This window comes from Orcinus orca, chromosome 2, assembly GCF_937001465.1.
Source record: "Orcinus orca chromosome 2, mOrcOrc1.1, whole genome shotgun sequence".
NCBI lineage: Eukaryota > Metazoa > Chordata > Mammalia > Artiodactyla > Delphinidae > Orcinus > Orcinus orca.
In genome coordinates this window covers 52,312,512-52,336,412 of record NC_064560.1, presented here as the reverse complement: position 1 = coordinate 52,336,412, position 23,901 = coordinate 52,312,512, and positions in this window count along the sequence as shown.

Genomic DNA, 23,901 nt, shown 5'->3' with positions numbered 1-23,901 from the left:
GTTTTACTTTCTGGAGCAAAGAAAGAATACCCAGGCAGTGTGATTTACATAATAGTCTTTTTTTTTTTTCCTTTAGCAAGTGTGTGCCAGGCACTGTGCTAGGCAATGAGAATAGGGCTAAATATTTACCATCATCACTTACGTGTGTTGGTAGCAATATGTACCAGGCAAAACGATCTGCATTTGCAATTAGATTTTACTCTGTTCTGGAAGAGCACATAATTCGATAATATCGTAATGGAGAACCAGACTTACCTCTCCCAGACGGAACAACCTCCAGATTTCTGCTGATGTCTCCAGGGTCGTAGTCTTCAAATCTTGAAGTGTCCCAGGTGTTCATCCCTGTTTCTTCAATATTCCTCTCAAAGTTTACAGGGCCAAACTAAAAAGAAAATAGCACAGAATTGTTCAAAAATAAACTTCTGCTTACCTATCAACACCTACTATTTTTCTTTCTCTAACATTAACCAGCTTCCATATTACCAATAGAAGACTTATCTGGGAAGTCTTTAGGAGCAGTGTTGGAGAGAAAGATAAAATGAATCTGTTCATGTGTCTATATGTATAGTCTCTGTTTAATGTGTCTACCAAAATGTGTCCTTACCAGCTATTATGTTTTTATGGCAAGGGCCTTTTACACCCCTGCTTAAGGAGTGACCACAATTGTTTCATACAAAATTGAACTCACGGACTTCCAGTTTCTGGTCCAACATGTAAAGAGCTTGAAAATTATCACTCCATCCTTACAATGAGAAAGAAAAAAAAAGCTGAACAAACTGAAAATCAACAACTCTTCTTAGAGTCAGTGAAGAATTGAGGTCACAGGGAAAACTAGTGCCTTCAGTATTGGAGAGACAGAGGTGGACACAGAGAATCACAGCTCACCAGAGTAGAAATTCACAAGCCTAAACCTCCACAGGAACAAGTACCTGGTTCTTTTTACCCAATACGTCATGTCCAGCTTTCAACAGAAAATCACAAGACAAAACACACAAGTGAGCATCAGAACCACATTCAGTTATGCCAGGGATGCTGGAATTATCAGAGCTATGATTAGGAGCACCAATGCCTAATACACACCTTATCTTACTCACTTTTCATAGGACAGGAATCACTATGACTCTCCTGTGTCTGAGTTTACATGGCAAATAATCCTCTAGGAAAAGGAACATGACTTAGAAATGTATACTCAAGAAGGCAGAGGAACTCTTTTTAATAGAAGGGGGTTGTTTTTTTAAAAATGAGAAAGAAAAAAGTGAGGTGGAATTGAACTTCCTCGATGGACTCCAAGCCTGGGGGCTGCAGACTTTTCCTCTCAGCCCCTGTGCCCCAGGCTTCTCTGTGCTCCTATGAGTGGAGTTCCATGCCCCATCTTCCACTCACCATGCAGGAGACACCCTTCTTCTCCAGCTCCCCACTAAATAGCTGGATGATTATGTGATGTTCTCCATGGCTATTGTGAATTCTTTGCTTCCTTATGTTGGTGGGAGTCACAGGTGTGGACTCACAGAGACCTCCCAGGCAGCCCAGATCTTGGAACAAGCATCTCTATCCATCTCTGGTGTTGGCTACTAGCTAGTCAATGCCATTTTGTTGTCCAGAGCCCAGAAATAGAACTTGCGTTGCCCGTGAGTCAAGGAAACTATAAAAGAGCTTCCATGTAAGAACAGAACACACAGTGTAGGGCAGTGCCAGCCTCCCCCTTCCTCACCTCTGTGTCTGGTGGGAGCAGACCCTTTCCTAACGGTGGGGAGGGGGCAGGCACCTCAGAATCACTGCCAGTGTTGTCGTGGGGAAACACGTTCACAGTGAGCTCGTTTACAAGAAGACCACTAACATTTAGAATTTTTTTCTGTATATTGAGAAGCAGGGACAGATTTTATACACTTAACCACAAACTTTATGTTCTTCCCTTCCTCTCAGCTTATTTATCACAATGTCTATGACAATTTGGCTTTTATCCGTCAAAGTTGGAAAAAATACTGAATTGTGTTCAAAATCAAAGTAGTCACTTCGTATGTTATTAATAGCCATACTACCCTCCTCAAGTTCAAAGGACAAAAAGCACCTATTTAGAAAATACAAAGTATGTATATAACATATGTCAGAATTCCTTTATTTATGTATTCATGTAACAATAAAATTCTAGTTATAATTCCTTCATGGATTTAGGATTAAATGTTAAATGATGATTGAATTACTAAATATCCATCAGGAAATCAGAGATACACTAAAACAATATTTATGTAAGATTCTCCAAAAAAATTCAAATAATTTAATTCATATACAATGATTTTTCTAGTAATTGCCATAATAGTTATGCAATTACAGCTAGAAATAATAAAATCTATCAAAAAATATGAAATCACTTTTAACCCTCTCTAAACTTTTCTGTGACTTCAAGTAGCTAAAGAGTTTACCACTTCTTAAATTAATATAAAATATATATAACAATGTTATACACACACACACTACTCAGGATACTTAGATAACATCTGGATGAAAGATGGACAAGATTTGAGATCAGCACCATCTCATTTGAAAGGCGAGAGACAGGAAGAACTTCTAAATTGCTTTTAAGTTGCTTCTGAATAGCTCAGGAAGAGATTTTCACTGAAACACAGCCCTAAAACAATAACTGGTAAACGCAAAAAGCATATTTTATGCCTTTTAAATGTATGGTGCTCGATCTTAATTTCTTAAAATCTTAATGTTTCTTAAAAAACATTTATTACAGGGCTTCCCTGGTGGCGCAGTGGTTGAGAGTCCACCTGCCGATGCAGGGGACACGGGTTCGTGCCCCGGTCCGGGAGGATCCCACATGCCGTGGAGCGGCTGGGCCCGTGAGCCATGGCCGCTGAGCCTGCGCGTCCGGAACCTGTGCTCCGCAACGAGAGAGGCCACAACAGTGAGAGGCCCGCGTACCAAAAAAAAAAAAAAAGAAACCAAAAAAAAGCAACAAAAAAAAATTTATTACATAAATTCCTTTTAATTTTCTTTTTAATTTGAAAATACATACTTACTGGTGAAATAAACCTAATATTTAAAAGGAAAAGAAAATCTTGTCTTTCTTTTTTATATATATGTCCCAGTTTTGTCTTCTATTTTTTAGATAACTCTTACTCCTCCAGGGCCCAGTTACCCAGACACTGCTGCGGGGCAGACTGTCTTCTATTCCGATGCCCATCTTCGGTCATTTCCCTTCTCATCAGCTCTGTCCCCAAGGGGGGCCCAGGAGAGAGACAGAGGTGCAACTCAAATCAACCAATTTGCTAACTCATTAGTTGCTCTGATGAGAGATCTGATGGGAAGGGGGGTCGTAACTATTAATTTAGGTGAGACTTGAACAGTATATGTTGCCTGGACCCAATTAACATGGGTAATGAGAGTTGCCTTTAATGAATCTTCTATAATTTATACTTTACTATTTTGGAATTTGTGATAAGCCAACAGTGCCCAGTTGAAACTTGATTTCACGTGATTAAAAAAGAAGTTCGCTAAATAAAAGAAGACTCTAAACAATTGTAAGACAATTTTTTTAATGTAAGGAATTAAAAAGTTCAAGAAATGAAGCATTTGTATATAGATATACGCACAATCTGCTACGCTAATTAACCACACGACTTCATGAAGTAAAGCATGTAGGAACTTACTCCAGCTCACCGACTACCCCAGTCCCTTATTTGAAATTCCAAGATCCAGAGTTTAAAAGCCAGCATTTTTTTTCTTAACTCATTTGGTGGCAGCACCTGGCTTAACCTGAAATAAATGAATGGTAAAATCTGACCTGCTATGAGGGTATTTAAAGTCTTTATCTTTCCAGTTGTGTGAATATTCATAGTTTCCTTGGCGCAAACCTCAGGGTACAGCTGATTTTGGTTATTTTTGGTAGTTATGTCCTATAGAGTCATGGTGAATTCTGAAATATCACATACTGAGTCTCTGGTCACCACATCTTTGTTAATCAATCAGTACCTAACCTTGTTATCTGTTTAAGAACACCTTACTTAGGGACTTCCCTGGCCGTCCAGTGGTTGGGACTCTGTGCTTCCACTGCGGAGGAAGAGCGGGGCGCAGGTTCGATCCCTCGTTGGGGAACTAAGATCCTGCATGGCTAAAGTCACAGACCAAAAAAAAAAAAAAGAATACCTTATACCTTACTTAATACACATTGTTGAGTCATTAACACTGAACAGCTCTGTAATTCATGATTGAGCGAATCTCATCGAACATGCATGATTTCTCCACGAGGCACGCACAGCCGTCTCCATCTTAAGGATGCTGGACAGCGCGTCGTCACCAAGCCTGGGGACATTTTAAACAGTCAGATCACCAACAAAAAGACAAGAACATGGACAACGTAGCACTGAATGGGCCCTGGAAAGGACACTTGTTTGCCGGGTGAGAGCTGGACCGAGAAGGCAGAGCACTGCCTTTGACCTCAGCGGGAGATGCGCTCATTTTTGACTCCAATGGTTTGTTCGTCTACGCGTATTCAACCGTGAAAGCACCGCAAGCATTACTTTGGGGTTACAAATACATTTTAGCAAGTAGCCAAATTTGCAAATGTGGAATCTGCAAATAATGAGGATGCTATGGACTGAACGTTGGTATCATCCACCCAAATTCACACGTTGAAATCCTGTCCCCCAATATAATGGTATTTGGAGATGGGGCCTCAGGGAGGAGACTGCGGCAGGTTGAAGGTTTTTTGGAACTCGTCATGTCTTTAGAAACACAACTAAGGTTTGAAAACTGGGTTTCCTGGACTCAGTTTTAGTTAATATTCTTATAGCTACACCTGCTATTTGATATTCCAGAGAAGCCTATGGGAGAAATATAGTTAATGGGTGATTTGCTTTCAAATTATGCTATTGTTTCCTCATCCATTTGCTGGACAGCTGTCTTCTGCTATTATCAATAAGCTACCCCATGAGGTACAAATACAGCACATGTTTATACTCTGCTCAATCTGATGAGTTGCATTGTGTAAAATTCTGAAATTCTTCAGAAACCTTTTTCTGCAACTTCTGTATGAGGGTCTGCCCATGACCAACCCCACGAGCAGGATCAGGTAAATGTCAGGACTGTTACTAAACAACTATGAAGATCAGAGGCTTTAAGGTTTTCCAGAAAGACTTGTGGTGGCTCCCCAAGGGCAGACAGTGGGAACATCCACCAGGAGTGGTCAGAAAGTTGGGTGCATCAGCTGTGGAGATTTCAAAGTCAATAACAAAATCGAACACAAGCTGGTCTGTTTTATATTATGGCCCTACCCTGCCAATACCAAGCAACATCAGTAATTAAACACTACTCCTTGGGGGGTAAAATAATATTTTGTTGGCTTAGGTTCTATACAATGACTGTGCTTGCTTGTCAAATCTGGATAACATTTACGTCGGCTTCAAATTGGCATATTTTTATCACTGATCCTCTGATGGACAATGCAGTCCTCGTGGCAATTAATTCAGCCCCACGTGGACCCAGCTACACATGCTGGCTTCAGGGGTAAGTTCCTAACAGCTCTGATGGTTCCACCTCCAACCCTGAGACGGTTCCCATCACCAACCCTGGGTCCTCCATAGTCCTGAATTTAAAGGATAGATTTGGAATGAAGGGTGATCGCACAAGGATTGGGAAGAGGAAGAAAAAGTGAATGAACTCGCTTCGGCCATTCTATCAGATCATTGGAGTATTTGTGTCTTAAATTGAAAATAGTGAAACAGTGCAAAGTTTAAGAGGTACTATTTTTGTTTAGCAAAGTTTATTTCAGACATGGACTATTTTGCTAAACAAGAAACGAAGGTTTAAATTTGAAATTAATCATTTTAAAATTATTGATTACTTCCTTTAGAGCTAAAAAACAAATCAGCACTATCAAATCTTAAATCAGTGGTATGATTTCATTGCCTAAATTTTGCCCTTACAAATGCTTTGGTTTTATTAGACATATGTTATTGGCTCCTGGACAATTACTTACATAAAATATTATTATAGCAAAATGTCATTAAAATATTAAAGCCCAAGCTGGTTAAAGCTATTTTTAAAATATTTGTGCTATAATATTTATTTTCCTTTCCTCATTTTTTATTAGCATGATTATATCTATAAGAAGCTCAATAAAGGAGAATCTTCACTCTCTGATCTTTTCTGCTGGTTATTATTATTGGTATGTAATATTTTATTCCATGATTATTATTGAAAATAATTGTATCACCTACAGGGGTAAGATGTGAAAATGACCTGCTCCATGTCAATATGCCAGGTATTATTCTGCTGGAGAAAATGATTTCCAGAAATGCCTTTTAGTTTCATTTTAAATATTTAGTTGGCCAATATACAATTTCCAAGGTAAGGATTCCCAGGACGTATCAGCATTGTATGTTGGAGAGAGGACGGACCTGCCTATATGTGTGCCCTTCATCCAACGCTGAGACTGAAACAATAGCAGGGTGTCAGGAGAATTGTTCGTCAGAAAGTATCCGTTTTGCATCATTTGCGTTTAGAGTTTTATCCGTTTCTTTTCCTTCCTAGACTTCTCTCAGATTATATAATCATTAAACTATTCTGAACTCCTACAGAACTTGAAGGGATGACAATTGTTTCTACTGTCTCTATCTCCCTGAGATAAAATCTCTGAGAATCAGGTTGAACTACGTAAGTTGCCATTTTTGTCAACAACAGAATATCAGCAGCTTCATGTGGTTCAGATGAATAACTATTTTTAACTTGGAGGAAGCAAAGTCCGTTAAAGGCATGACCCAAATAGGGACTCAGCCTGTGAGCTGCTCTGGAGCATCTTCCGATGCACCCTTCCTCAGAAGTCAGTCCCTTCCAGCATGTGAACGAAGGGCTCTTTCAGAAAACAAACCCTAGGCTGGTTCAGTAAGAACCAGCATCTGCCATCCATACGCTGCCCTGAAAAGACCACTGAGAGTCTTAGCAGAGGCGGTGGGGGCCAGGCCAGGGCAGCAGCTGCGGGGGTGGCAGGTGGGCAGCACATGGCTCCTCCTTGTCTAATATTTGACCTTCCCCTCTGGATCCTAATCACTAACATTAACACAGGAAAAGACCTGTAACAAATGGATGAAATATTTTAGCCACCAGCCTACACCTCCAAATGTTCTCCGGATGGTACCCTTTCTCGGGGACACACACCCTGTTGCCTGCATCATCAACATTTCCCTCTGTTTTGGATTGTCCCCATCAATATAACAATATACCAGTATTTTCCTTCTTTAAAAATAGGCTTTTATTGTCTATACGGTGTCCCTTTTTCTCCAGCTACCCACCCATAACTCGTGTACCCTGAATCCCGTGAATAGCACACTTGATGAAGAGTTGCCCGTGGTCATTGTGTCTGGTTCCTCACCCTCCGTTCCCCCTCAGATAACCTCAGTCAAGGCTTTACCTTCCTCTGGTCCTAAAAATGCTTTTGCCATGGTATCGGATGGCCTCACTTTGCCTGATCCAGCAGTGACTTCTGTCTTCTTCCTACTTATCAACACTACTGGAAGCAAACGGCCATTCCTTCCTTCTTGAAATTCCTCTCTGAGCTTCCAGTGGACAACCTTCTTCTCCTGGTTTTCTTCCTATGAAAAGGGTCATTTTGTTCAACACCTTCCCTGGCTTTTCTTACCACTCTGTTGGGCTCCCAAAAGTCAGTTTATATGTGTGTTCGGTGCTAATTCTCTTTCGCAAGCCACACTTTCCCAATGACTCTGAAACACTTGGCCATTGAAATTCTTTAACATGACAATTGTCACCTTGAAATTCTTTAACATGACAATGTAACAAAAGAAGTCACACTTTCACTTTGCACTTCCACCCAGAAGTTACGTAGCCCACCTGGATACCACCTTGAAGCCAAGGACTAGCAAACTAGTATCTCTAGCCCTGAACTCTCCTAAAGTTCAGATTCATACACGCAGCTGCCAACTTGACATTTCTACATGATTAGGGACCCCAAGCACTACGTGATCAAATGTTCTTCTGATTCACCTCCAACTGACTCCTCCCACTTTCTTATTGACTCAACAAATGGCAACTCCATCTGTCCAGATGCTCAGACCCAAGTCTTGGAGTCACCACTGATTCCTTTTCTTCTTTCGCACAAATGGTCCCCTTTATCGGAGTCCTGTGGCCGCTGCCTGAACGTACATCGTATCCAGCTTCTGACCACGTCTCACCACACGTTTTGCAAAGCTTCCCAGCTGGGTCCCCTGCTCCACTCTTTTCCTCCTTACCATTCATTTTCCAGGGAGAAAGCAAATGTTATTTCAAATGAAAATTCTATCCCACTGCTCCACTGCCTGGTCTCCACAGGGCACACCACTGCGCTCAGAGTAAAAGCCCAAGTCTTCACCCTGGTCCACAGAATACCACCTTTCCAATGTCAGCCAGTGATTCTCCTTTTCGCACCAGCCACAGTTCTTAATCACCTTACGTTTACTCTCGCCCTGTGGCTTGTGCAGTGATGATTCCACCTGGCTGGAAAGCTCCGATCTCTGTGTAACTGACTCGTCATTTGAATCTCCCTTGAATGTCCCTTTCTTATCCCATTGTTTGTTTACTTTTATAATCAATCACGTGTCGTCTGTCTCCTTACTTTTAACAGATTTAATCACTGAAAATTAAATTTGTTAAGAGTACATATTCAGGCTGACTTGTTGGCCACAGACTGTACTGGACTCAGAATAATGCTGGGAGCACAGTAAACTCTTAATCAAGGCTTGTGCGTTGAGGGAATAGACCACTCTTGTGCGAGATGAGATGTACAAATGTGTATCAGCCACCGGCTTCCAATCTCCAGAAAACACTTCTGCAATTTCATTATTGTTCTATTTCCTGACACTGTAGGTCATTAAAACACAAGGAACACCAGCTCTGATGTAGCTTCAATCTTCAGAAATCCTGAACTATCACATCACAGATGACAGACACTACGTTTCGTAGACATGGTGCCACTCACCTGCAGCTCTGCTTCAGGCCTCATCAAAACATTTTCTAAACATCCGAATTCTAACCCTGCATAACTCAGCCCTGCTCAGAAGTTTTCAAGAGGTTGTGTATTTCCTTAGTAGGACTCAGAACATAGATTGTGGGCAGTAATTGTTTTTAGGAAGAAGAAAAAGGCTTAAACTAAAGCTAAACAAAAAGTTGTTATACACAGCAGAAAAATGCCCCATGTCTTAATCCTATAACTTTCTTATCGTAAGAATCGGACCTTTCACAGAGAGCAATTTCAGCCTCTAAAACGATGGCATGCTGTATTTTACCACCTGCATGCTGTATTTCACAGCAAATTCTGAAGAGGATGGACAAGTACAGAACCCTGGAGCCCAGCCAGCCTCAGTGAATCCAGGTGCTGAGAGGTGTGACAAAGTTCTGCTGAAGTCAGACTCTATTTGAGACAAATACCTTGGACACACACGCACACACACACATACACACACACACTCCTTGACGTCATCATTAGGAACAAGAGTGAATAAAAATGGAAAATAGAACTGAAACTCTCTTCTTGACTCCATCCTTGCCTGGAAGATCCAGGACCCGCTGATCAGTTGATTTACGACAACTGACAATTGCACTTGATTACTGGCCGCCCTGTCTCTAGATCAGAAGCTCATTTAATTTACCATTTTTTCTTCATTAATGAAATTTGAAAAATATAAAAATTACCGAGAAGCAAATAAAACTATGTAATCCTACCACTGAAACATACTCTTAAAGTATTCCTTTCAAGTCTCAATCCAAGGCATGAATTTAGGGAGGAGGATTTTCTCACATGGTCATGCCTATAAGCATACTTCATATAATTTTGTCTCACTTTTTGCATAATATTATGACATAAGCATTTTTCATGTTGTAATATTTTAAACACTTAATGCTTGGCAATAACAGGCACTTAGTATATAGTTGTGGCATAAACTAATTTAATGGCTTTATTACATGTCATCTAGTTACTATGCATAATTTACTCTAATATGACCTGATATCTGGTTGGTTGAAAGACTTGCTTTCTTTTTCTTCTATTATTTCCTCTGTACTTATGCTGCTTTCTCCTAAAGCATTTTTCCTGAAAGGAATCACTAAATCAAAGAGAATAATACAGGTATGGATGAGTCTTTATATATCCATCTATACCTCCATCTAGTTCTTGATACATGACAAGCCCTCAACATAGGCTGCAAAAGGTTTAGTTACAGGAAAGCTATTACTTTTAAGTGTAAGTTTGCGTAAGAAAATCCCACAAAATGTCAGCATCCCTCCGATACCCCTTGACACCGTCTAGACAGCCTGGAATTTTCCAGTAACATTTCCATCCCAGCCAGAATCTTTCCATTCCTTGCCAACCCTACCCCATCTCTTTGTCCTATCAAACTGTGCACCAGCACAATGGTACTACCACTCCTGAGATATGGGGCTTAGCCTGCACACCCCATGGTGGCCAGGCACCACCTGGTTTGTTTATCCTTTCCTCAGAATCATGATGCATTGTTTGCTGGTGTGATCAGACAGGCTGATCTTCAGTGATGTCATGTCTAACCTGCGAGTACCAAGTGGGCACATAAGAAAATCAAGGTTATAGGATACACGCCCACTCCCAGAAGAAAAGCTAGAGAAATGACTCGGTCAATGGCTAATCAGCCAGTGGAGGGCAGTGCCCTGGGAGCTCAGATCTACACAGGTCCTCCTCTCTGCACCTCAGCCTCCAGGACTGCCAGCCCAGTCCCTCCCAAATGTCTAAACCCCCTGTTCTCAGTCCAGCTCACGCACACACACACACACACACGGAACCCCTTCATCCCACACTTCCCTTTCTAAGGACTCCCACACTTTCAGGTCTACTTAGAAGAGCCCTGCTCCTCGAGGCTCAGCTTCCCTGCTATAGAATACACCCTCCCCCTTCCTCTGAGTTCACACACCTCCACCATCTGTCTCTTTCATTTGAGCAGTTGATATGTTATGAATTGTTACCTACAGTTCCCCATGCCTTGTGTCACTCCAGCTAGACTGTAATCTCCAGGAAACCAGAGACACTGCCTTGCATTTTTTTTGTATCTTCCTACCCCTTAGCTCTCAGCCCAGGGCTATGAACAAAGACTAATCTCCCCCAAAAATACAAATGATTCTGGTCATGCATTTTTCTGCTATCAAAGATGCAGCCCTGGTGGGAGTGAGCTTCCTTTCTCTTTCTCCCTTTCCCAGAGTAATATGAGCAAGACCCTGTGGGGTTCCTGAGCACAAAATCATTTCTGTGTCCCCCGTTTCTTGATAACAGGAAATAGGCTTCATTCAGCCTCCAGGACCTTTTCTGAGTTCCAATGGTCAGGTTCAAACAGATGCTAATCCGGGAAGGGAGGGAAGCAGGAGACAGGGGAGGAGCAGTCAAGAAACAATAGTGCAGCCTTGGGGCAGGGTCCTGGTCCCCCTCAAAGGATACACATAATAATGTCTTTGAGCTGTTTTGGGTTACTGAAACCCCTACCAAGTGGCAGAAGTTAACTGTGTGCTGCCCACAGGCACGTAAACCCCAGACCAGTTGGAACCAGAAGGTCTGCTGCTGACTTCCGACAACCTCACCACCAACCAATCAGAAGAATGTCCACAAGCTGATCACGCCCTCTTTGAACCATTACTATAAAACTCCTCACTACTCCCTCCAGGTCAGGACACACAGTCTTGAGGGCATCAGCCTGCTGTGGGCCCCTTTGCCTGGCAAAGCAATAAAACTATTCTTTCCTACTTCACCCCAAACTCTGTCTCTAAGATTCAATTCAGTGTTGGGGTACAGAGGCTGGATGTGGCTTCAAGAGGAAGACATTCATGAAAAGCCGTCTGGACTCCCTGTCCTTCCTCCTGCCTGGGGAACCTGACTGATGGATGTGGAAGAAGCTCTCCAAATGAGCCCTGACCTTCATCTCTGACCATGGAAACCAGCTGCCAGCAGGGAGCACACTGGGCACTGCCTCTTTCCACCATGTTTCTTAGATGCAAATCCCAATGTCATCTAGTCAATGCAGCCTGTTTATTATGATGTGGTGGACAAGTCTTCTTAATCTGGAGGTGAAATATGAACACATCCACTGGGTGAACAAGCCACAGTCCTCAGCAGCTTTATCACATCTCTATCTGCCTGACTCCTGACTCCTGTCTCTAGATTGGTTTCTAAATTTAGGTGGAGAAGAGAGAGATGTTAATTGGATCCCTCCTGCCTCCGTGACACAATGTTGTCCACCAGCTCTTCACACACCTCTTCTGGTCAGCATTACCTTTCCATCACCACTCCCATAGTCAGAACCTCAGGTACCCAGGCTCCAAGGCAGCCCAGCCATTCCTGGGTCACAGGGAACAGAGCCTGGGCAGGACCCGCACCCTGGCCTCAGGCTCATCAGGATGAGGGGGAGCTGTCTCAGGCTGATTGAGGCTCTAAGAATGGAAGCTCTTGGGAAACTTTTGGGCAGTTCTTGGAATGCTTAGGTCAGGAGGCTCCTTCCCAGGCCAGGGTGGGGGTTCTCCAGGCATCACTGTTCCCCTAACTCTTAAAAGAGCTCTCATCCAGCTAACTGCCTCTCCTGCTTCCAAGATCTCCTGCCTCCACCCCTGCATCACCTCCAGGGAATACCAACCAATGTTCAAGGCAGCCAAGAAGCAAATGCCAATGTGCTAGAGAGGATAGTTTTAAGAATAGTTCCCCAGAGCTGGCCACGGTCTTGCCTCCCCAGCCCCCATGGGTATCTGGGCTTCAGGGGAAAAGGTATAAGACAGAAAGGAAAGTTGAACACTCTACAGGTAGGAAACCCTGGAGCAGAACTCATTGGAAATGTATCCCCATATATATTTCCCTTAAGTGAGTAAATGTTTTCCCATATTCTAGAGAAGAAATCCTAGAAACATCTCCAAGAATAGAGCTGATTATTTTGAAGAAAGTTGTGCAGGAAGTTTAAAACAATGATTACATTTAACATTGGAAATTGGCTGCTGTTGTGCACATTTAGATTCTCATTGCATAAGAATGTTCCCTGCATATTTTGTCTAAATAAAGCACACAACCGTGGTGCTTTATTTATGATCAACCAGTCCAACTAGGATGAGCACTTATGATCTCTCAATTGAAGAATAAGCTTTTCAGCATGTTTCTAAATGCATGACTTTCTGGTTGGTAAATAATCTACATTTTTTTTTTGTATGTCCTTAAAATGATTTGCATAATCCACCTTTTAAAAATATTGTAAATATGCATTTACATGATAAAGTATGATTAGACTCTAATGTCAATTCATACATTTCCTTAAAGAATGTTTCCTTCTTTAAAAAAAAAACACAAGAAAAAAACAAAGGAAATTATATAATTTTTACTCCCCATTTGTGTATTTTAACTTAATCAACATTTTTTTCTGATATATAATTAGCTGATAACACACAAAAAAGCAATCATTTACGGAACAAAAAATATATATACCCTTGATTTCACCTCTTCAATCGCATTCCCAATTTGGTAACATTAAGCTTCTTATGTGAGGAAGCCAGTCAGGCTTTTGCTAAAAGAGGTCATATCCAGAAGCCTTATATCATCAGATTTAAGAAAAATAATAACCTTTTTAAGTTAGAACAGTTTCAGATTTATAGAAAATTTGTAAAGATAGTACATAGTGTTTCCATATGCCTCATACACACATTTCCTCCTAATTAACATCTCACATCAGTATGGTACATTTGTTACAATTAGTGAACAAATATCAATACATCATTTTAAAGAAGTGTCTATGGTTTCGTCAGATCTCCCTAGATTTTACCTAGTGTCCTCTTTCTGTTCCAGGATCCCATCCAGGGCACTGCGTTACATTTAATCATCCATGTCTCTTTAGGTTTGTCTTGGCTGTGACAGTTTCTCAGATTTTCTTTCTCCTGACAACCCAGACAGTTCTGAGGAGTACCTGGCCAGGTATTTTGTACCATGTCTCTCATTTGGGATAGGTCTGATGACTTCATCGTGATTAGACTGGGGTGATGGGTTTTGTGGGAGAGGTGACAGGGGTAATCATCACGTTTTTTAATATCGTTATTATTGCTTATATTCATGTCATTATTACCAATATTGTTATGAATCAAGTGATTAATAGTACCCAGTGCTACCGAGACATCTGGTAAAATAGGAACAGATTACCATCCAGGTGGTCCAGCTATTAGGAGACTACTGGTCTCCTCAACAAGAACAGGTTGTCCGAGTCGTGAAGACGGAAGTCACGCTGAAGCGGGCGAGAGTGCTTTGAAACAAAGATTGCAATTGTTTCCAGAAGTTTGAAAAGAGAGAGAAATTGAGGAGTAAGTGGAGAAATAAAATAATGGGGTTAAAGGAGTGTTTCATTGTTGTTGTTGCTTCAATTAGAGCGTCAAGCTTGTTTCCCGATGGAGGAAAAGGATCCAAAGAAAGGGCAAAAGTGAGAGAGACAGAGACAGAAGGCAACTCAGTGCCCGAAGGAAAATAGAAAGGGTCAAAGTCAAAAACCAGGAGAGTTTATCTTGAGCAATAGAAACCTTCACTCTTGACAGCGAAGGAGAGACGGCAAGGTTGACTGTCCCAACAGGTCCTTTTATAAATAGAGGGTCAGCACGTAAATGCTGAGGAAATGAGACATAAGGCATGTTCTTGGACACCTGGAGACAGTGGTGATGATTAGGAATGATAATCACATGCAGTGAAGGAGTGATCTGTTTAAAATAGGATTAGGCTCAGCTCCATATAACAGAAAACCCCAAACAGCAGCAACCAAATAGGAAATATGTTTTCTTTTATTTTACCTGTCATGGAAAAAACAATCTGGAGATACCGTCCAAGGCTGGTACGGCAGCTCCATGTTCCCTAGGTCTTCTATTTTGTGATCCATAACCATCAACCTTGACTTTGCACTTATGGTCCACCTGGGTCACTGAACTCCAGCAGCCATGACTCCATTCCAGCCTGTAGGAGTGGGAAAAGGAAAAGCAAGGATGCCCAGCCTTGACAGAAGGAGCGACAGGTGATGTCCATGCGCATCAGTAGAAGGGAATTGTTGGTGCTGGGTGCATCCAAATGAAAATAAGAGTCAGTGTCAAACAGAGGCTGGGAAGAGATGCTTCTAAGACACTGTTCTGTATCAAAGGGGGTCTACACCCCCAGCTCCTGCAGGGTAAGATCTGCTATCCCAAAAGAGAACGAAAATGACACAATTGTCCAAAACACAACAGAACGTGAAATCAACTACATAAATCAGGAGGAATAGGTTGCCGTTCCATTTGTTCTATGAAACTATGAAAACCCAAACGTTTTATCAACCGAGAAATGTGTAAAAAGAATTGTTAAATGATCAGCAATCCCTGTGAAAAGATGATATGCTCTCAGATGGAATTATGCATCCCCCCCGACCATCTCATTTGTTCCTACCTGCTCCACTCGTGTTTAGAAGGTGAGTGGAAGCACCATCTCCTGCTTCAAAGAAGATGGGTGTTTGTGCCCTAAATGACATTTTCTTCATTGTCTAAAAATGACCTATTTACTCAATTCTTGTTCCTTGATTTTAATCCAGTATTCCATCATCAGTTTCATTTTTTTGCAGGAATAATAGCTACTATTTATTGATCACATACACAGTTTGCAGACAGAATATGTACATTATCATCAATCTTAAAATGGTGTCATTATCAATATTTTACAGGAAGGCTCAAAGAGATTAAATAAGTGGCCCAAGGTTACAGGGAAGGTAAGTAATGAAGCTAGGTCAAATGGATCTGCCTCTCTCCAAAGTAATTGTTCTCCTACAAAAAAGAAGCACGTATAGACCTACTGAAATAGAAAGTAGCATAACTTAGAGATTGCAGTGCCTGCCAATAATTATGGGCCAAACAGATCAGAGGATGAACCCGTTTTGTGAATGTTGGTTATTTCCCATCATAATTAGAATTTTTTCAAAGATGTCGTCTAAATTTACAGCACACCTGTGCCCATGACACAAGTGAAGATATATCAAGATGAGTGGGCTATCGACAAAAAATACTTGACATGATATTTATGTGGTAATTTTTAAAAATAACTTATCAGAAATGCTGGGCTTAAAGTACACAGACAAAATGTTGCCATAAAACAATCTCTTGATTTAGTAAATAAATTGGACCACATTCCAGTCATCTAGATATTTAAGGTCAATAAGATGGATTTCATATTGTGTCCTGATCGTTGATCAGTCCTGGCTTGTCCTTATAATATGATACTGCTTTGGACTTAATTAGATCCACGCACTCCCCCTGTGATAAAGAACAAAAGGCCAGAATTCTCATGTACCCAAATTATATGGTTTTATTATTTCAAACTATAAATTGCCTGAACAACCTACTGATTATTTTTCCAAATTTATTATCAGAAAGAAAGGTTCTAAATAAAAATCCTCAAAGCAAAAATTTAGTCTTTATAAGTTGTGCAATTTTTAAAAGGATGTTATTAGTTGTATAAAAGTGACGTGTATTCATTATAAAAATCCAAATAGTATCAAAGAGTACTGGAAAGAAAATAGAAATCATTAGAAATATCACCCTCCCAACCAAAGATAGTGACTATTCTTCTTCTTGGTTATTCTAGGTAACTCTCTAGGTAAATATCCACATTTTAGGTCCACGGGTAACACTGCCTCTTCCAGGATTTCCCTCTTAGGACCAAAGGGTGTTTTCCCAGAAGCCCGCAGGAGACCTGGATCCCTCAGGTTTCCTTCTCTGGCCACTAATAAGGTTCTGGTGTCATGATTCTTGGCTTAGAACAGCCCCAGACAAGGTCTGCACTCCCTGGGTGAAAAACAGAGACACCAGGTCTGCACAACAGAGAAGGAGGATTGTGCCGTCGACGTCACCTGGTGGTGAGGAGGTGATGAAGAGTGTTCCTCACTCCTGTCCTGTACCCACTTCTGTCCCTGTGGTCCTTGTCTTGATCCATCATCTTATTTCGTGAGTAGGCTTTCTGCATCCTTTCAGAACACTAATAATGTGACTCGTATACACGTTATGCGTGAACACCTGCAGGCACACATTTTGGACATTCAGTTACAGGGCAGCTGCACATACGCAATTTCTTCTGATTCCCATCACAATCCTGTGAGGTGAACGGGATGTGTATTACTTTTTAAAGTCAGGCAGGCAAAATAAACTTCAAGAGGGAATAAATAATACCGGCTGGTACATCACCAACTTCAAATGTGAACCAGGGTCTCTGACCTCAATTCCACTGTTTGTCTCACCATCCTTCCTCACTCACATGAGTGCATGTCTGCAGAAAACCCTTCCTGCTCATGGGAGATGGAAATTCCGAAGGTATGGAGTAAGAAACACCTGGAATATTCCTTATTGTTAGGAAAGAAACTAAACACAAGAACATGAATCAAACATAGGATTTTGTATCTTGGCCAGGATTCCAACAGTTATGGCTATGCATTGAAACCACAAATTATAAAAATAAAGAAAAATCAAAAGTTTTCAATACTTTGCTGTGGACTGACTGTTTGTGTTCCCCCAAAATTCATATATTGAAACACTAACCCCCCCACCAAAGTGATGGTGTCAGGAGGTGGGGCCTTTGGGAGGTGATTGGGTTGAGAGTGGAGCCCCCATGATGGGATCAGTGCCCTTATAAGACGAGACATCAGAGGACTCCTTCTCTCTCTCATTCTTTCTCTCTAGGTCTCTCTCTGTCTCTGTCACTCTCTGTCTCTCCCCCCCCCCCACCACGTGAGGATATAACAAGAGGACGGATGTCTATAGACCAGGAAGAGGGCTCTCACCAGAATCTGATGGTGGTGGCACTCTTATCTCAGACTTCCAGGCTCTAGAATCATGAGAAATACATTTCTGTTCTTTACAAACCACCCAGTCTGTGGGACTTTGTTAGGGCAGCCCAAGCTGACTAAGACGTTCTTAGAACTTATAAATATTAAGATTGGCAATAACGGGAAGAGTCCTGATGTAGGAAAGAACTTCCTGACAACAGAAGATATTCTGCCTCCCCAGGTCCCCTTTTCTATGTGTCCTTTTTACAACCAGGTGGAAAACTGACTACCAGCCAGGTGCCAATCCTCAACCCAGAAAATTAAATGAGTGCAACTCAGGAGTTTCAAACATTTCGCCATCTCAGAAGTTACAGTTAATGATCTAAAATGTTCTATTCATACTTATCAGTAAATCAGTGATAGCTGAGCAAAGTTTCAAAACCATGAGGGAAACTGTAACCTTTTGGTGGCTGTAACTTCAGTAGAATCTTTTATCAGAAAAAAAAAAAGTGAAATGATATATGTGACTATTTCAATATATTTTCCTATTGATTCTATCACAAAGGAAGAGAAAAGGTAGCATTTTTTAAAGGAATGGAATACTGGGTATGGATGAAGTCTATTCAAATAATGAATTCTGGTCCTCTCGTGTCTTTTTCACTTCCCCTAGATGATACTGTTAATGGCTTATGGGAGACCAGCACTGAGGTGATGGCATTAATGCAATCAACATAATTTCATCAGCTTCATTTTTCTTACTTTCAGTACCTGCTGGAAAGCACTGAAAGCATCTTGAAAGATTGAGAACTTCTTTGAAAACCTTTTCCAGTTACAAATCCAAAAAAAAAATAGTTTTTCATCTGTAGTGCCTCTCTTTGCCTTGTAAATACGTTCTGCCAAGTAGTAACATTTTCTTCTGCAGCACTCAGTATTGATTTTCTTTTTGGTAGGGGGAAGGAATATAGGTACACCTGTTATGAAGTCCACTGACCCAGTCAGAATGATCACTCTCTAGGTTAGAAAAGGTAGGTCAGGGAACATAGCACAGCAGGTGAGCTCACGGATTCTGGAGCCTTTGCTGGATTCTAATCTTTCTCCAAACTAGTAGCTGTGTGACCTTGGGCATCTACTTAACAATTCTGGACTCCGTTCATCTTATGCATAGCAGTGATAATAAAATATAAAGATGAACGTTTTAATATTTACAGAGCTGAGGCCTGTGCTTGGCATATACTGTTACATGTGTTTGCTTAATAAAATACGTAAACAGACAATCTGGTTACAGACATAATCACTTCTTCTGATGCTGAGAAAGCTTTTTCTCCTACACCCCTGTCCTCCCATGTGAATCCCTCTTTGGCACATGCACAGATCAATGTTACTTTGATGATCTCAACTCACTGTCATCAAGAAAAGTAAAACTCTCACTAGAACGTGATACAATGGATCACATGGAGAAAAAGCCCATTGAGAGAATTTTGAAGATGAGCGATATGGATGTTTTAATTTTAGTGAGATCACAAACCTGAAATAAGTTCTAACTTTTCTCTGCTCCATGTCTTCTGATTCTAGCAGTCTGCAAAAAATAATAATAATGATTTCAAAATAAAGAGGTAAAAAACAATTCACTACATTGTGAAAGACCTGAGCTATGAAATCGAAGTTCAAAGAAAATAATTTCAGGAAGAAAGTGTGTAACATTTACTTAGTTTGACAGTGTTATTGCCTAATATATGGAACTACCTGTTATGCAAGCAAAAGTATTTCAAGGTGAGGACTGACATAGGCTCAAGAGAATTTTAAAATTAGTCAGAGGTGACACCCCATATTGGGGCAATAAGAAATTAGTGATGTTCAATTAACAACCCCCGGAACAACTATGATGTTTAATAAAATATACCTTATTAATACCAAGAATTCTGAGTTCAATGGGCTATTGATAAAGATAGGGCATAGTACACTTTCAGACAATTCCACGTAAACCAGTAAAGACATAACAAAGCTAACTTATTTTTAAAGATTTTCCAGAAAGAAGATTCCATGATATTACGTAATATTTTGTTCTAGCCTGCAATTGCTTCCTTTTTTTTAAAGTGTGGGAAGCAAACCAACAGCCACAAATACATAGACATGGGATTATTGTGCTGGCAGAAAACCCATATATATCTGCTAAGAAGTAAAACTAATACCTCAGGAAATCTTCAGCCAAGAGTTGAGAAGAGATTTACTACTGTCTCCAGAATTATGAGGTACTCTATTAACTTGTCATAGTTTGTAATTAATATGCATAGATAAGCAGTATGTCCTGACTGAAGATTTATGCCGAGGATACAAACAATAGAAAAGGAATGAAATGACACAATATGAACCGTGCCATCATTCACCTCTATGAAATATCACAAGGCTTCCTCAGACATTTTGGACCAACCTAAAACTTATTTCTCTCTTACACTTCAGCGCTATAACAGATATCCCCAGCACCAAGATGAATCAAGGCAAAGAAGGATTTTACTAAGTTGAGGCCAGCTGGTTGATAACCTCAGTAGAAGTTCCAAATAAGTGCAGAATTGCACCAAAAAGGAAAAACGGGTCACTGAGTTGGCCAATATCTCAGTGTGAGTTCTGTATATCTATAGGTAGATGATATCAACTTTCTATTTTAGAAAAACATGACTTCATCTTAAAGACAGTCTATTTCCAGACCGAGGGAAGTACAAAACTAAAATAATCTTATTTACAGAGTCGAACAACATAAAAGATAAACAATACCCAGGGGTTAAAGTTGATATTTGTGTTTTGGTTTTTGGTTTTTCTTCCAGGGGATTAGCACATCTCATTTAGTTATGAACAAACTCACCAAATAAAGAAACAGAGTAAATTTAAACTTCAAAGATAATCCCCTTTCAGCCCTAATAGGGAAATAAACTGTATAAGATGATAAACCATACAAGATAATAAACTTGTAAGAGTGAACTATCAAAAACAACCTGTTCCTTACCTTCATTGAAGAAAAGTGCACATCACAGTAAAAAACGTCCAAGGCAAGTTCCTCAAGTTATTCAGCAGGACGGAGGCACCTTCCTCTCTTTGGTCCCAGCTCGGACGCAGACCAGCCGTGATGCAGGGAGGACCCTGAATTCCTTCCTGATGAGGAGGGCCCTCCCCAACCTGCTGGAGTTGGAGGTGGGAGGGAGAGCAGATCCTGGTTTTTGGTTTTCTCACCCATTGTTAAGAAATCTGCAGATGGTAGAAAGCTACACAAATAGATAACTCCTTCTAAACAATTATTTCTTTCCTTATTGTGGAGGTAGCAGCTTTTTAATAAGTAAATCTCACATAGCTGCATCCATGGACCTTACAAACCTCTTGTGCACATTATATGATTCCATTTACATGAAAGTACAACTACCTGAGGACTGAAGTCACCACAGTGGTGTAATTTATTATTATATATTATGTATAATATATATAATTTTTAAATGATAACAGTTATTATTATATATTATATAGCTATATGTTGTATATTATTAATATATACTATTATATAACATTGTATATTACATAGCTCTATATACTGTATGTATATGTTACATATACATATTATACGTAAATATATAATGTGTGTGTATATATATGTGTGTATACACACACACGCACATACACACACACACTGTATATCTACCACTGAGTCTTGAGTTGCTTCATGGTTTTATTCATAGTCTTGAGTAGCTATATAGACCTACGTTAGTTAGCTCTCCTCTGTTTATTGAAAATCCAAACATCTCTCATCCATAAATTAGACCTTGATATTAACAAACACTTATCGAGTGATCAAGGGCATAGCAGGTACAGAGCCCTCACTAGGATCAGAGGTGACAACAGGTGACCAGGAAGAACAGTGAAAGGAAATGAAGGATAAACACAGTCAGTCATCTGCAGCATCTGCATCATTTCCTGCAGGTGATGACCCACGTGCTCAGGTGAGGTAGGGAAAGGAGAAGGGGGCAGCGGGCAGGCTGAGCCGGAGAGGTCTGCGAGGTGGAGCCGTCCTGCTGAGAATGTCCTCCAGGTTTGGGGCAACTTAGAAGCCCTGGCCCATCAGGATACTTGGAAAGAGGTGTTCTTCCTGCGTCCCTGGACAGGAGTTTTGGCAACAGGGAGAAGCCTATGTGTAATTGCTCAGGACCCCCAGGAAAACCATAGCCTCACCTGGTGCATAAACTCTCTCTTCCATTCTCACGTATCCCACATTGTCTGGTAGGACCTTGAAGAGACAGTAAATCATTACTGAACTGAATCGAATTAAATTTCGTCACTTCCCAATTATGTCATGAGGTCCCTTAAGCCATGTTGGTAAATTTAAATTACTCTGCTGATAATGTTCTGTTTGTTTATGCATAAAAACCTTCCATATGACTTAGGAAAAAAGGTCCTTTCCTTAGGCCAACCGTGAAATCAAGAGCTTATTTCCTACCTTTATTGACTCATGATCTTTCTCCAAAACCAATTGTATTTGCCTAATTTTGCAGATGACAAAACAAGCAATAGTAGGAGTATTATTTCTTAACGAAGGACAAACTCTCCCCTTGCTTTTCTATAGCTTGCCTTGAGATTATGGGACATTCATAAATAGGTACAATTTCCTCACTAGTTTCTCTTTTCCTTTAAGCTACAGAGTTCACTTTTTTTAAGTTGTTTTTCTTTGGCAAGCATGTATTTGTGCTTTTGTCTGATTCGATTAAATTCGACTTGCTTTAAAACTGGTACACGTGCATATATACGCATGTATGTACATACTTATATCTTTGTGCAGGACAAATGGGGAGGAAACCAGGGCCCATCCGCAGGAGATTCACGTGTAAAGTGAAGCACTGAAGGAGTTCTCAACAGTAGTTGGTGTAACTTGCTTCCCATGCATTTACAAAACTGCAGGTTTGGCGAAGTTCACTCATTACGTTCCTTGTGAAACTGCCGAAGGAGTGGGGGGAGGCTGCTGGAGCCTTGACAGCCATTGTAACAGAGACATCTAAACAAAATAAATCCCTGTATCCCATTGCAACGTGGTTTTTTTAAATACCCAATTTTAATGTATTCATAACCTTTAGCTTAATAGCGTTAAGTCTATTAACTGCCCCTTAAAAGCTCTCTGTGACCCCATTCCCCTGTCTTTAAAATGAAGATAATAATTGCAACTTTATATGGTTGCCATAAGATTAGAAATGAGTTAATAAGTATTGGTAAATTAGAACAGTGTCTACACATCCTGAGCACTTTAGGACTATTTACTGTTTTTACTTCCCTCACTAGACAGGAAATTTTATGAAAGCCGTGATATTTATCTGTTTGAAAAACTGCTTTTTCCCTCTTTGTTAATTCCTTTATGTACTAAATAAAGGAATAAATGAGTAGTTTAATAAAAGAGTGAATACAATATGTCGGGTAAAGGATAACATTTTCAAACGGCAGACTGAGCTGTCATATCTTCAAATGGTTTTTTGATACAAGTAAGTTCTGTATTGGAGGGATTAACCTGTAATTGATCAAATCTACCCATTCCCTAATGTCATTTCAAGATAGTGTTAGTACTCATGGCCTTTAAAATACCACATTTCTCAGCAAACTCTGAGTGGAGTCAGGGATTTAGATAAATCATTTAGAAAAAATGTTTCTTTGAGGAAATAATTACATGTACTTTGAAGTATAGTATTTGTAGCTATTTTTTTTAATTTTAAGGCTCTGATAGGGGAACTAAAATGCAATAAAAACACCACAGTTACTCACAGATAATTGAGTGATTCTTTTCAAACTAATATATGCATTTTATTCACAGATTAATTCCATCAAAAATAGTTTGGGGGCTTCCCTGCTGGCGCAGTGGGTGAGAGTCCGCCTGCCGATGCAGGGGACACGGGTTCGTGCCCCGGTCTGGGAGGATCCCATATGCCGCGGAGGGGCTGGGCCCGTGAGCCATGGCCGCTGAGCCTGTGCATCCGGAGCCTGTGCTCTGCAACAGGAGAGGCCATGACAGTGAGAGGCCCGCATGCCACAAAAAAAAAAAAAAAAAAAAAAAAAAAAATAGTTTGGGACATAGAAAAAGATAAAGAAGTTA